The following is a 14,883-nucleotide window of genomic DNA, read 5'->3' as shown; positions in this document are numbered from 1 at the left end:
TTTGGCCCTGAGGTTCACTCAGCCTACACTAAAAATGAGTACCAGATTAATTCCTGGGGCAAAGCCGACCAAGCGTAGAGCTAATTGTTGTATGTCCGGCGCTCCCTTCTCGCTCCGCCAGCCAGCTACACGCGCGCCAAGTGTCATTCTTCTAGCCTCGACGCGCAGCCCTCAGTGCGCGTGCCTGAACCATCGTATGTGTACTATAAAGAGGAACTCCCAGCCTGTCCTGATGCCCACTTGCCCCGGTGTCCAGCTCCAGAATACACCCTACGTCGAGCACGGAGGCTACTCCTCTTGAAAATGTGCTTCGACCAGGTGGACTGAATTTCTGGCAGTACGAGGTCTCACCTCTGGTCACCGCTCCTCTTCCGCTGCCCATATCCAGTCATACTATTACATACCGTTATATTTCCCTAATTAATGCAAGCTCCCTTGGTTTCGCCAAGTAAGAATTCTTCCAACATTGAACTTGCCTTTATGAACTCAACAAGGAAGGACTTTCCAAAACATTTATGTCAGTACTTCTGATAGTTTTCGACTATCGACTTTTCATATCAAGGACTATCTTTTCGAGATAGAAGTGGATGTAAATACTGTAAACTTGTATATAGTGTACAAAAGATAGACTCTTTCTCAAGATTCCTAATTCATTTGCTTCAAGTTAAATTTCATTTTTATTTGTGTAAATAGTGTATTTTGCATTTGAAGCGAATAATAAAGTTGTGTTTTGTAAATCTCAACCTTGGTTACAACACAACTCTATGGCGACGAGGTAAAAAAAAAAAAAAAAAAGGAACGCAACAAACACTCCAATTCATCGGCCCCAGTCACCAACTCTGTGGCGACAAGATAATAACTTGCTATTCATCCACTCCTTCACAACGAGGTACAGCAAACTCAGTGCCCTCATACACTTAGACATTGGCGACGAAGTCAATCAGTGCCCAGTGTGTCGCCCACTCAACAGACATTCCACAGCTCTCTGACGTGCGCTCCACCTGTGTGGCACGCTCCAGCGTGTTTGCTTGCTCTCTCTCTCTCACTCCCAGCATATATCGGTCAAGGTCGCGCCTACAACCAGTTCTGACACACAGCTCTCCTTGCTCTTTATTGCACGCATCTCGCAATGGCTACAGCTGAGCAACTCGCTACGGTATTCCAAGCCTTACAGCAGCAACAACAACAGTTTATGCAACAACAACAGGCAGCATTAATTCAGGCTATTCAAGCTATTTCTATCACTACACAGCCATCAGCTATTCCTCCGTTCTCTGCTTTTGATCCGGCTAAGGAAGAATGGTCAGTTTATTTAGCACGCTTACAACAGCATTTCATCTGCCATTCTGTCACAGATGATCAACGCCGCCGAGCACTATTTCTTAGTTCAGTTGGCAATGCTACGTGTGAATTACTACGTAAATTAGGTCCAGAAGAAAACCTTTCTGAGGTACCATTCGCACAGCTCCTGGCCCGTCTCACTGAACGTTATGCCAAAGCTCCTCACATAGTGGCTGCTCGCTATACATTTTTTCAGAGCAGAAAGCAACCCCATCAGACACATACTGAATGGATAACTGAATTGCGTGGTCTAGCTAAACCCTGCCAGTTCATATGCTCCAAGGACGGTTGTGGTTCACCCTACACTGATTCTCTCATTCGGGACATGGTAATTTTACATACTCCTGAGGACAAGATACGTTTTGACGCTGTCAAGCAGAGTAACCCTTCTTTAGAAGACGTCCAGCGTATTGCTACGGTTTATGAGCTTACTACCAAGACTGCCGCAGCCATAGCTTCTCCACACGAAGTTGCTCAAGTCTCGACTCAGGCCCGCAAGTCCTCTGCTACAGTGAACCGTCCAGATAAGGCGCTCTCTACCAAGCATTCTCGCCAGGTTCCATCTCGTAATGCTACAAGGAAGCCCAATTCTAAAAGCACCTCGAAACTCCTGCCTTCCTGCCGAGGCTGTTTCAAGCATCATGAACGTCGTGACTGTCGTTTTTTCAAAGCCACTTGTGAACGATGTAATAAACTTGGACACATTAAGACTGTATGTCGGAGTTCGCTCCGCCCTGCTAAGACTCCTGCAGCACGCCCGAAGCATATACAGCCCCGCCAAGACATGGAAGTTGATCAGATCAATCTTATTCTGCCCACAAGGAATTCTCACAAGATCATCGCTCCTCTCTCATTCTCTACTCGATCTGTCGATTTTCAATTAGACACTGGATCACCTGTCTCTATTATTAACCTGGCTACCTACCATGACTTAGGTTCCCCTTCATGCTCTCCAGCTGACATCCAGCTTGTGACGTTTAACAAAAGGAAAATTGACATTAAAGGTCAAATCCAGCTTCAGGCTAGTTATAAAGGAATTCAGAAGGCCATTCCTCTTCTCGTAGTTAACAACTACACTGCATCCAACATTATGGGCATGGATCTATTTAACTTATTTGGTTTCCAGATACATGACAACATTAACGTTGTATCTACATTGCATCCTACTTCTGACGTTACCGATCTCCTAAAGCAGTTTCCTGAAGTCTTCGACTCTCAGCTCGGAACAGCAAAAGACTATACAGCTCACATACAGCTGAAATCCGGAGCTAAGCCTCGCTTCCTCAAAGCACGTCCAGTACCCCTAGCACTTCAAGACCTGGTCACGAAAGAATTAGACAGATGGATACAAACTGGAATTGTGGTACCAGTTACTTCTAGTCAATGGGCTACTCCACTAGTGGTAATCAAGAAACCTGATGGTAATGTTCGACTTTGTGGCGATTTTCGATCTACAGTCAACGCACAACTCGACACAGATATCTTTCCTATTCCACGTCCAGAAGACTTATTCCGTCATCTCGCTGGTGGACAATTCTTCTCTCGAGTTGATCTTAAAGAAGCATATCTCCAGCTACTTTTAGACGAAGACTCTAAGAAATTTCTAACACTCAACACTCCTCTCGGACTGCTCCAGCTCCAGCGGCTCCCATTCGGTGTTTCATCCTCAGCGGCTATTTTTCAGCGCTATTTAGCTCAACTCACTGCCTCCATTCCCGGTTGTGCTAACTACCTGGATGATATTATTGTTACGGGAAAAGATCATCAGGAACATCTAAACAATCTACGCCTCCTTCTACAGAAATTGAAAGACAATGGCCTACGAGCGAATCTCGCTAAATGTACATTCTTTCAGCCTCAAGTTCACTACCTAGGACATATCCTTGATAAGACTGGAATTCGCCCTAGTGCACAGAATGTCTCAGCTATCGTCAACATGCCAGCACCTCAGAACCTCAAGCAGCTCCAGTCCTTCATAGGCAAAGCGAACTACTATAATAAGTTCATTGCCCGCTTCGCTACAGTGGCAGCTCCATTAAACGCTCTACGTAAAAAAGGTGTTAAATTTCAATGGACTCCGCAATGCCAACAGGCATGGAAAACCATCAACAACGCCTTAATTCAAGCTATACAACTCACTCATTTTCAGCCCGACAAGCTCATCACGCTAGCTACTGACGCTTCAGACTACGGTGTCGGTGCCGTTCTCTCCCAGAAGGATCGTCATGGACGGGAACGCCCCATCGCTTTCGCTTCGAAAACACTTAATGACCATCAACGTCGATACTCACAGATAGAGAAAGAAGCTTTAGCCATCATCTTTGTATTCGCCGTTTCAATGAATATCTCTATGGCAACCATTTCCTGATTATTACTGATCATAAGCCTCTCGTACACTTATTCCATCCTGGTAATAAGATCCCTGAGAATTCCCTCAGAAAGCTTCAAAGATGGTCCATGTTCCTTTCTGATTATTCCTATCAGATTGTCTATCGAGCCACATCCCAGCATTGTAATGCTGATGCCCTCTCACGCTTACCAGTTGGTCCTGATACTGCCTTCGATTCTCAAGAATCTGAATGTCTTCAGTTAGACATAGAACTTGAAGATACTGTCTCCAGTTTCCTATTGATGCTACCTGCATAGCTCAAGCTACGGATAAGGATAGTACACTTGCTACTGTGCGTACTTACATCCGCAACGGTTGGCCTCTTCAGAGCAATCTTCCCGCCCACCTTGCACCTTATCATCGTATGCAGCATCGTCTCACGACTCGTGCTGGAGTCGTACTCCTAGAAGCAGGCACCATCTTCCGAGTGGTTATCCCACTTAGCCTACAGAAACAAGTCCTCGAATTATTACACCAAAGCCATTGGGGTATATCCCGAACGAAGCAACTAGCACGTCAACACTGCTACTGGCCCGGTATTGATGCCGCCATCGAAAAGCTCATCCGTCATTGTGAACAATGTCAACTGAATCAGAACGCCCCGTCTTCTGATCTAGCTTCATGGCCTCCTGCTACTACTCCATGGGAACGAGTTCACATCGATTTCGCAGGTCCTTTCCTCAATTCCATGTGGTTAATAGTCATCGACTCACTATCGCACTTTCCATATGTAGTGGATATGCATTCGACTACTACGACCGAAGCTACCATTCGTGCTCTACAGAAGATATTTACTACAGAAGGCTTACCTCAAGTCCTCATTTCGGACAACGGACCTCAATTTACAGCTACTGCTTTTAAGAAATTTTGTACATATAATGGCATTCGTCATATCCTAGCACCGCCTTTTCACCCTCAATCTAATGGTGAAGCTGAACGCTTTGTACAAACATTTAAGAGAAGTATGAAAAAAGCTGTCTCTTCAGGCTTAACTAAAGACCAAGCATTGCTCCAACTCTTAAGCAACTACAGAACTCTGCCCGGCGCTGATAATATCACTCCTGCACAGAAGCTCCATGGACGACCTCACAGAACTTTGCTTTCTCTGTTGCAGCCTCTTCCGGCCCAGTCTCAGACATCACCAACGAAGTTCTCAGTCAACGACAAGGTCTACACCCGGACATTCAGGTCAAACCCACTCTGGATACCTGGAGTCATCTGCAGATCTTTGGGTCATCGTCTCTACGAAATACAGACTACGGAGAAACGTATCTGCCGCCATCAAGACCAGATACGTCTGCGCTACCGCCCATGTCCAGCTATTGATTCTATTGCTCAGCCAGATAAATCTATTGCTGAACGAGCTTTAGACCATTTAATAACAATGGGTTCCTTTCAGGACGAGACAGCGCCACTCCGCCCAGTCCCAGCTCCGGACAATCCAACAGAGACATCAGCAGCTCCGGCCCAGCATCGCAGCCGCCGCCAGCGCCGCCGCCGTTTCACGCCGTACCGGCGTATTTAGGAGGGGAGGGTGTTGTATGTCCAGCGCTCCCTTCTCGCTCCGCCAGCCAGCTACACGCGCGCCAAGTGTCATTCTTCTAGCCTCGACGCGCAGCCCTCAGTGCGCGTGCCTGAACCATCGTATGTGTACTATAAAGAGGAACTCCCAGCCTGTCCTGATGCCCACTTGCCCCGGTGTCCAGCTCCAGAATACACCCTACGTCGAGCACGGAGGCTACTCCTCTTGAAAATGTGCTTCGACCAGGTGGACTGAATTTCTGGCAGTACGAGGTCTCACCTCTGGTCACCGCTCCTCTTCCGCTGCCCATATCCAGTCATACTATTACATACCGTTATATTTCCCTAATTAATGCAAGCTCCCTTGGTTTCGCCAAGTAAGAATTCTTCCAACATTGAACTTGCCTTTATGAACTCAACAAGGAAGGACTTTCCAAAACATTTATGTCAGTACTTCTGATAGTTTTCGACTATCGACTTTTCATATCAAGGACTATCTTTTCGAGATAGAAGTGGATGTAAATACTGTAAACTTGTATATAGTGTACAAAAGATAGACTCTTTCTCAAGATTCCTAATTCATTTGCTTCAAGTTAAATTTCATTTTTATTTGTGTAAATAGTGTATTTTGCATTTGAAGCGAATAATAAAGTTGTGTTTTGTAAATCTCAACCTTGGTTACAACACTAATCACTCTACCCAACCAAGTTCCGAGGTTACGGATAGTGAAAGCCTTTACCTTCCACCCCTCCAAGGGCCTTCATTGTCTGTACGGAGATGACTTTTTCTTTTGCATTTATTCCCTTAAGTGTCCCTGTACTTTCCCTTAAAAGGTTGAGGCGTAGCGATGAGAATTGTAAATACTAATTATTTTCTAAGTACGTGGTCAATTACTGACGTTTTAAAGGTCACTAATTAACATATTTGTTTGGAAAAAGTCATGTTGAAAGTACTAATCTGTGCTTTAAAAAACCGCAAAATGAAGTAATATATATTTTTTTCTTTATAAACTTTGGTATCACTCCAGCTCCATTCGAAAAATGTCAATAATTTTCTTAAGAATGGCGTTCTGATTTTTATAAATGTCTGGTAAGACGGCTGTTAGAGTATGGATCCAGTGTATGGGACCCTCACCAGGATTACTTGATACGAGAACTAGAAAACATTTTAAGGGAAGCAGCATGATTTGCTCTGGGCAATTTCCGTCAAAGGAGTAGTGTTACTAAAATGTTGGGCTGGGAAGATTTGGGGGTAAGGAGACGAGATGCTCGACTATGTGGTATGTTTCGAGCTGTCAGGGGTGCGTTGGCGTGGAATGACATAAGTAGGAGAATAATGTTGAGAGGAGTTTTAAAAGTAGGAAAGATAAAGTTGGAATTCAAGAGGATAGATTCGGGTAATTATTTATTTAGAGGAGGAGGAGAAAGGGATTGGAATAAATTATCAAGGAAAATGTCCGACTCATTGGCTGAATGGTCAGCGTACTGGCCTTCGGTTAAGAGGGTCTCGGGTTCGATTCCAGGCCGGGTCGGGGTTTTTAACCTTCATTGGTTAATTCCAATGGCTTGAGGGCTGCAACTCAGACACCACACTTAACATTATCCTCACCACAATAACACGCAATTACCTGCAACTGGCAGATGCCGTCCACCCTCATCGGAGGGTCTGCCTTACAAGGGCAGCACCCGGCTAGAAATAGCCACATGACATTATTATTATTATCATCATCAAGGAAAATGTTTGATACGTTTCCAATTTCTTTGAAAATATTTAAGAAAATGCTAGGTAAACAACAAACTGATAGGAAATTTGCCCTCTGGGGAACAGTCCTAAATGCAGATCATTTATGAATGACTGATTGATTTTAATACTTGTGTGGGATGTCATAATTTCTACCTTCTCTTCTCGCACACTCCGTTGAACTGAGCAGAAACCAAGCTGTATGAATGTTGATGCAGAGAGTTTTAAACTAACGAATCACTACTCGGAGAGAATAACTTGAAACCCCTAATTAATTAAAACAATATAAAAAGCGGTGGTTGCGCAAACCTGCAATCAGGTCAGAAATAAAAGACACCCCTAGTCCCAGTATGAAGCAGCAAAGTGAGTACAGACTACTTGTCTTCTTGTAATGACCACAGCCATTACGGATCAGGGTATGGGAAACAGTTCACACACAGTTGTACGGTATCACAGCTTCACACTGCAACTAATTACACTTGAGATGTGTGAAACGGAGCGAGGGAGGTCAAACGTTATCCATGTAAGCGGAAGGTAATCGGAGGTCGTAAAGTTTGCCTCTGTTCATTGCAACAGACGGACCGACAGCTGCTAATTAATTCTCAAATTCCGAAAGGAGGATTTTCGACCTATAAGCTATAAATTTCTCAGTTCAACCTGTCGCACAGGGTGTTTATGAAGTTATACCTTTCATGCCTTTCTTATCTTTCTATCCATTGCTCTGTCAGTGTAGAGGAAGAATGCAGTGGAATAACACCACCAAATGAAGGGGATTACGACAATAAAAATTATGATAGAAAACAACCCTCAAAATAACAATTTTCCGCCAGATTAAAATGGTGAAATAACATAATTTAGATCTAGTCCAGCTTCTTAGTTGAATGGTCAGGATAGTGGCATTCGGTTCATAGGGCTCTAGGTTCGATTCTCCGCCAGACCGGGAATTTTAACACGTTCGTTTGATTATTCTTGTGGCAGTAAAAAGACAGCAGTGGGAATGGATTGAAATTTCTTATTTTATTGCATTAAAATTATTTGTTTGGTATAAGATTTTATTCAGTTTGGACATTTGGACTTGGAAGAATTCTTTCGATCTCCTAAACGTGGATCAATCCAGATCATTTTAAATTCTGTTTTAGAAACTATTGTTTATGGCTTGTATGAACATTATAATTTTATCTGTTAATTTTAATATTTTCGTTTTTGATCATATTGTTCTGTCACCCTATACTATACTACATGCGCAATTCTAGAAGCGCGTTTCCTGTTGCGTAAACGAAGACTTTGCTCTAACATTAATTATTATCACTGTGTCAGCAAGAAAGAAGAGACTTTTGATTGGAGAAGGTAAAAGTACATGTAACTGGCGAATGTGAAAGTCGAAGGTGAATTCTGTATTCTGATTGGTTCCCTTTTGGTAGTTGCACCATTACCTGCTTCTTGATCTTACCCCGCTCGTTCGGCGAGAGCGAGGTTGCATCTGTGTCTTTGATCATCTGAACATCTTAGCGAGCGGACGTGTTCGTCCTTTGGTCCCCTGGTCGGAAACCCGGTCTCACGGTATGCACTGTGTCTAACTTAACTTTGGTTTGTAACTTCATTGTAATGCGATAATTTATCTTTTTCTTAGTTAGGAGTTTATCGTTGAGTTTCACATTCACCGCTAAATTTGTCGAAATTACTTAGCTTTTCAACTAAGATCATATAGGCATACTACTTGTTCGAAGGCAATATACTTTTAACTTTGTATAATGTTGTTCAACATACCTATCCATTTGTTCGTATTGACCAAATTTTATTTACTTCGTGTCAGATTATTGAAAAACTTAAAATATTAATAACGTATTGTATACAAACAAAACAAAGTACATCTTTTGTCACAAACATATTTCACACAAAATCTGCCCAGAAATGGACAACAACAATTCCTTCTTCCGTGGCTTGAGTCAAGTCTTGAAGTGTACAACGAACAGAGCAGGACTGACACTCATGAAGGTGTTGGGTAGTTTGTTGTTCCCCACAATCGCAGAAGTCTGACTGATCTTTCAAGTAACCCAATTCTTTAAGGTTACCCTTGGATTTACCTACTCCTTCGCACAGTGTGAAATTTTTGCGATACAGTAGAACTTTTTTCAATTTGGCGAGTGACCTATTTATCTCCCAACTTGTGATTTTTCGAAAACTAAATATCCCAGCCGAACGATTTCATTTTTATAAGTAAGCATACACATTATTATTCTTGTCTTGTAGCCATTCCTCTAATATTAGCAAAGCAAAACAAAGTCACCTACCTACAGGCCATGAAGGCCTTTGGAGAAGTGGAAGGTAAAGGCTTCCACCATTGTTAACCTCAGCACGTGATGGGGAGAGTGGTTAGCTCTACGCCCGGCCGCCTTTGCCCCCAGGAATTAACCTGGTACTCATTTTTGGTGTAGGCTGAGTGAACCTCAGGGTAATATGCACCTCCGCAACTGGAATTCTCGTTTCTTAAATTTTACGACTTCCTGACGGAGATTCGAACCCACGTCCTTCCGGGCGAACTGAGCACGCCTTTACCGCCTCGGCCAGCAGCCCCTTCCTCTAATATTAACTAACAAGAAATTCGAGCAGTTATTGTAAAAAAAAAGAACACAAAACAAATGAAGTAGTGACAGTGAGCAAATTTGCGCAAGTTTGGGCACCGTGCAACCAATACAAGATGGTAGAAAAACAACGTTCGTTCAAATTATTTATCAGTATGACCAACCCTCTAAGGCTCATATACCCCGTTTACGTTTAAAAAAGTGATGGAAGAGTACAAAAAGAGGAACTGGGGTACAGTTACCTGAGAGGTATTTTACTCATTTACAATAAAGGCATGATCAAAAAGTTTCCGTTTGAGGGCGTTTCTGCAGCTGACATACAACGTAGCGCGACTCCGATGCCGGTATATAAGCACGGACACGTAGGCAAAGGGACTGCTGGCTGCTGGACCAAGGGACTAACCTGTGGCCCAAAGCCCAGACGCCAGCGGAGCCGAGCCGCACCAGGCAGTGACAAGTAGGACTGATCCCCCATAATAATTGAAAAAAGCTAGGTAAATGGTTATGATTGCATGACACATATTCCTAACTAACACAACCTCTGGTCTTTATCCAGCCCACATCCTTGCATGTGCTATCAAAAGATGTCAGGTTTTACATGTAGGCTCTTTCTTCTTTCTGCCTATGTGGTTTTTCCCTGACCCTTCAATACCATATACCAATACCATATACCTAACACAATCTCGCCTGGTAACGTGTCTGACATGGAAACCGGCAGATACTCCTTGTATCACTTCCCACTCTACCCAGCTATCTCTTTTCTACTTAGAAATTAATAGCATGTCGGAGGCCATGTAGATTGAGTCGATGGTCACGGCGGGGGAGCGGGCTACGGGGGCCCCCCGTATAAAAAAAAAAAGCAAAGGGATTAGTGTGGCAGTCGCGTCGTGCCGAGGTGCGTGCGTTAAATGCGGAGACGTGAACTATGGCGACGTTATTACCAAATGAGTCCAAACAGGACCAACGTGCTGTTATTCTGTTCTTGTCTGCCGAAAGGCAAACACCGGTGGACATCCATCGGAGAATGAAAATGTGTGTGGGGCAGCATGTCTGTCGAAAACTACCGTTGTGGACTGGTGCACCAAGTTTGATGCGGTCGCGTTTCGACACAAGACGCCGGTCGATCAGGGAGGCCAGCCTCATCCATAACGGACAACAACAATCGGGCGGTGGATGAGGCGATTAGGGCACACCGGCGCATAACCATTCGTGCGCTCACAAAGGCCTTGTAGGGTCGACGTTTCCTGTCGGACGAGGATGTGCAGCAGGCGGTTACGAACTTCTTCACGCAGCAGGACACGATGTTTTACCACATGGGGATCTTGAACCTGGTGCGTCGGTGAGAAGAGTGCCTCAATGCTCACGGTGATTTCGCCTGATTAGCTTCTCGTTTCAGGACTGTATGGCCGTCAAACGGAAACTTTTGATCGCCCCGTATAAAAATTACTTTTTCAACTAATAATCAGTAAAATTACTTTACAGAACGCTAGTCTTATGGAAATCACTGATTTTTGTGTGTGCATAATACGAAGTTTGGAAAGAAAATAATAATAATAATAATAATAATAATAATAATAATAATAATAATAATAATAATAATAATAATAAGCGTGAGGGGTGAATGGCTGGACAAAGCCTGAACCAAAGTTAAAATTTTGCAAACAATATCTACTGAATTTTTTCTTTGTTTTCTTATCTTTTCAAACAAGATCAATAAAGATTACAAAAGAGGGAAACTTTGACAATAAATACAAAGTAGCTTATAAGCTCAGAAAATGTACAATATGCGGTGGGGGAGGGGGTGGAACTCACATCTCCTATAAGTCAGTCAGAGAATTTAGACCAATAGGGCTTACAAGTATACAAAGTTACATAGATAGGCTATCTTGTTCATAGCAGAGAAAAATAGAGTCAATTTATTTAAGAGAAACGAGCCGTAGCTTCTGTAATAAAGTTACCAGTGTCGTATGCTGAGTCCAGGACGTGGGCTACCACTAGACTTAGGTTACCCCTTTGCGATGGTTGGTTTAGTGAATGACAAGCCTTTTTAGTGTTTTGAGCTGCAGCGAACAACAGTTGCCTTATGAATAATACAGGATAAACAGGGGCATAATTACCCATACTACATGGCCTTAAGTGTAATAGAGAAAATGTTGCACATAACCGGCCATTAACAAAAGGCAAGGAGGTGAAACTCCAACACTCCTTATATAATTACTAAAACCCTAAGTGGGCTTACGGCCCAAAGATACAGAGGTTAATCCCATACTACAAGAGGGTGACTAAAGGAGGAACCTTTAAAGCCAAGACGAGATTTACTAAATTTAGAGGTTGAATGGGAGACGGCAGAGGGTCACCACTCTTCTTTCCATTACATTACATATTACCCGGTAGGGTATAGAAATAGAGTCCCCAGACTTCGCCGAAAATCCTACATTTAAACCACCAGTTTACAAAATTACATTAAAAGAAAACGGCTAAAACGTTCCACTCAAACTGCCCGCAGGCGCTGTCACATGTTTAGGAAAATTCTGCCATTACCTTGTATTGCCGGATATTCTTCAAGCAGGGCGTGCCCCTGCCTCTTAGGCCTCCGTCAAGTCACACTCCCAGGCACTGGAGCAATTCAGACAAGACGGCCCTGAAGTGCCCTGCTTATGTAATTCTGTAAGGGGAAGCTTCCCGATTAAATTGAACCACGCTTTGCTGATAGGCTGGATTCCTGTACACAACCCCGGTTTTGATTGGCTAGAGAACATATTTACAAGTATCTGATATTTAGATTACAGTAGAGGAGGAACCAGCTGAAGTGTTGACAACTTCTAAACATTTAAGAAAACAGTCTTCAGGAAAATGTTACCAACAACAGAAATGAAATTTCCTAAGTTCTAGGTTTGTGTCTGGTGCGTAAGAGTGAGCTAGCAAATCGATGTTAGAGCCATCTAACTGTAGAAGACGGAATTCTTTGGAAGTTTACAAGTTCAAGTCCGTTGGCATAGATGGCCGTATTATTATTATTATTATTATTATTATTATTATTATTATTATTATTATTATTATTATTATTATTATTATCTTCATACACTTCATACACACTAAACACATCACACTACCATCTACCACAGAAACACGTAATACTGATAACGTCCCACCACACAGCGTTGGCGTGAGAAAGGATATTCAGCCGTAAAATTAGACCTAACTACGGTACGGGCTGACTAATGAATTTAGTAATAGGACAGGAATAATAATAGCAATAATAATGTTACTTTCCCCCTGTGGGTGGTGCCGGTAGAATACACTCACGGTATCTCTAGCCTGTCGTAAAAGGAGACTAAAAGGGGTCTCAGTGGCTTTCATTTTTGTAGCATTTTTGAGTCTGACATTATTTCCAGTTATTTGTGTCAGGCTACTTGCTTTCATATTTCTTATCCGACCTCCCTTGGTCAACTGTTCTTTTTCTGTCCCGACGGTGTTAGGTTTCCGAGGCCTGGGGAGTCTTTCATTATCAAGCCCTTTATGGTGCACGTATTTCTTTGGACAATACATTCATTCTAAATATTGTTGGAACTTTTCAAAATTTGCTTAGGATGGTTGCTCAGTTATATTTCCCCTTGAGTCAATAGAAACTTGATAAACTGCATTCCTTCAGACCATTTACAAATGAAACCGACCAATTATAGGATGATGTACATGAAATACAGGCATTGGTGTAAGTAACCACCAAACACACACTTTCATTGAAATACAATATACTGGTGATTCAAATTTTTCACAATGAATGATGATGACATTACATAGATAATTATAGTTTGTATGTAGATACAATAATAAGCTTTTGGGCCCCTTTTTCTCAGGGAGAACTTTGCTCTGCGTCTTCAAAACATAATCTGGTCTGTTCGCGAGTAAGACATCTAAAAATGAATGAAGGTTTGAATGACTTGAACTTAAGAATAAGAATAAGAGTAAGTGGTACTCTCGTTCGCCACTAGATGGCTCCATGTGCGCAGTACGAACCATCTCGTGATGAGGAGAATACGAATTTGGAAAAAATCAGAAAGAAATAATAATAGTGAAAGGACACCTATATAAATTCTTAATGGCTGGCAACCACGTATTACTTAAGTGACAAAGAGTGTCCCTTTTGAAATACGTACAGTTTCCCGTGTAATCCAAGACCTGTAGTGTTTAGTGTGGGCAAGAGCTCGAACCTCGGGTCGGCGGATGCAGGGTGAGTCTGGGCCTACAAGTGGTCACGGCTGGTCCGTGGTCCAACAGCTCTGCAATCTGAACGGCTAACCGAGCTGAGGAGGGATGGCTACGCCTCTGAATTTGTAAGACGGAGAGGGGCTGGTCCCCACCTTCGGCTGTCTTGAAAATTGTTTTCCGTGGTTTTCCATTCTCTTGCACTAAGGTGAATGCCGAGACAGTTCCTAGTATAGGCAACGAACGCCCACCCCGTCACTTTCTCCAAGCATCTCCTGGTCGGAGAGACAGCGTCTCCGTGTAAGAGGCTCACCTCCCCCTTCAAGGAAGGAATGAAAACATGTTAGTAGTTGACGAACATCTTGGAACGCGACATAGATAGGGCGTGCTCAGCTATTGCTGATTTGTTTGGCTGGTTATCAGCTTGGTGTTCCTTGACTCGAGTACCAATGGAACCGGAATGTTTGGCCAATGTATACCTTGCCGCAAATACAGGGAATTTTGTCCATCCCAGGATGTATTTTGTATGGCTTATTACTAAGAGTGGTGCAGCCTTTGTAAGGCAGACCCTTCACCGATGACAGGCACCATGTGTTATAAGTACAATGTACCTTTAAAAAATAAGGAAAAGAGATCTTGCACGGAGAAACTTTATTTTACAGGCAGATTAAAGCATACATAGTAGTACACACTGCTATTCAACATACTCACTATTCTCATCCAAGCTCTTGTTCCTCTATATCAAGACATCGATGTTGGTTAAGACAGAAATCTGCTTCCAGTTTCTGAAGCCACGTCATCACGTTCACCCTCGTGCTTCATCCACTATCCGAAGAGATGGAAATCACTGGAGGCCTGGACGGACGGTCATGGGCTCAGCCCAGCTCGACAAGGTTTGCCTTTTTCAAAGTAATAATAATAATAATAATAATAATAATAATAATAATAATAATAATAATAATAATAATAATAATAATAATAATAATAATAATAATAATAATAATAATAATAATAATAATAATAATAATAATAATAATAATAATAATAATAATAATCGTATGGCCTCAGCTACCGTGTGCAGGCATTTCAATTTGACGCCATCTG

Source organism: Anabrus simplex, chromosome 5 (assembly GCF_040414725.1).
Source record: "Anabrus simplex isolate iqAnaSimp1 chromosome 5, ASM4041472v1, whole genome shotgun sequence".
NCBI lineage: Eukaryota > Metazoa > Arthropoda > Insecta > Orthoptera > Tettigoniidae > Anabrus > Anabrus simplex.
This window is presented reverse-complemented; position numbering follows the sequence as displayed.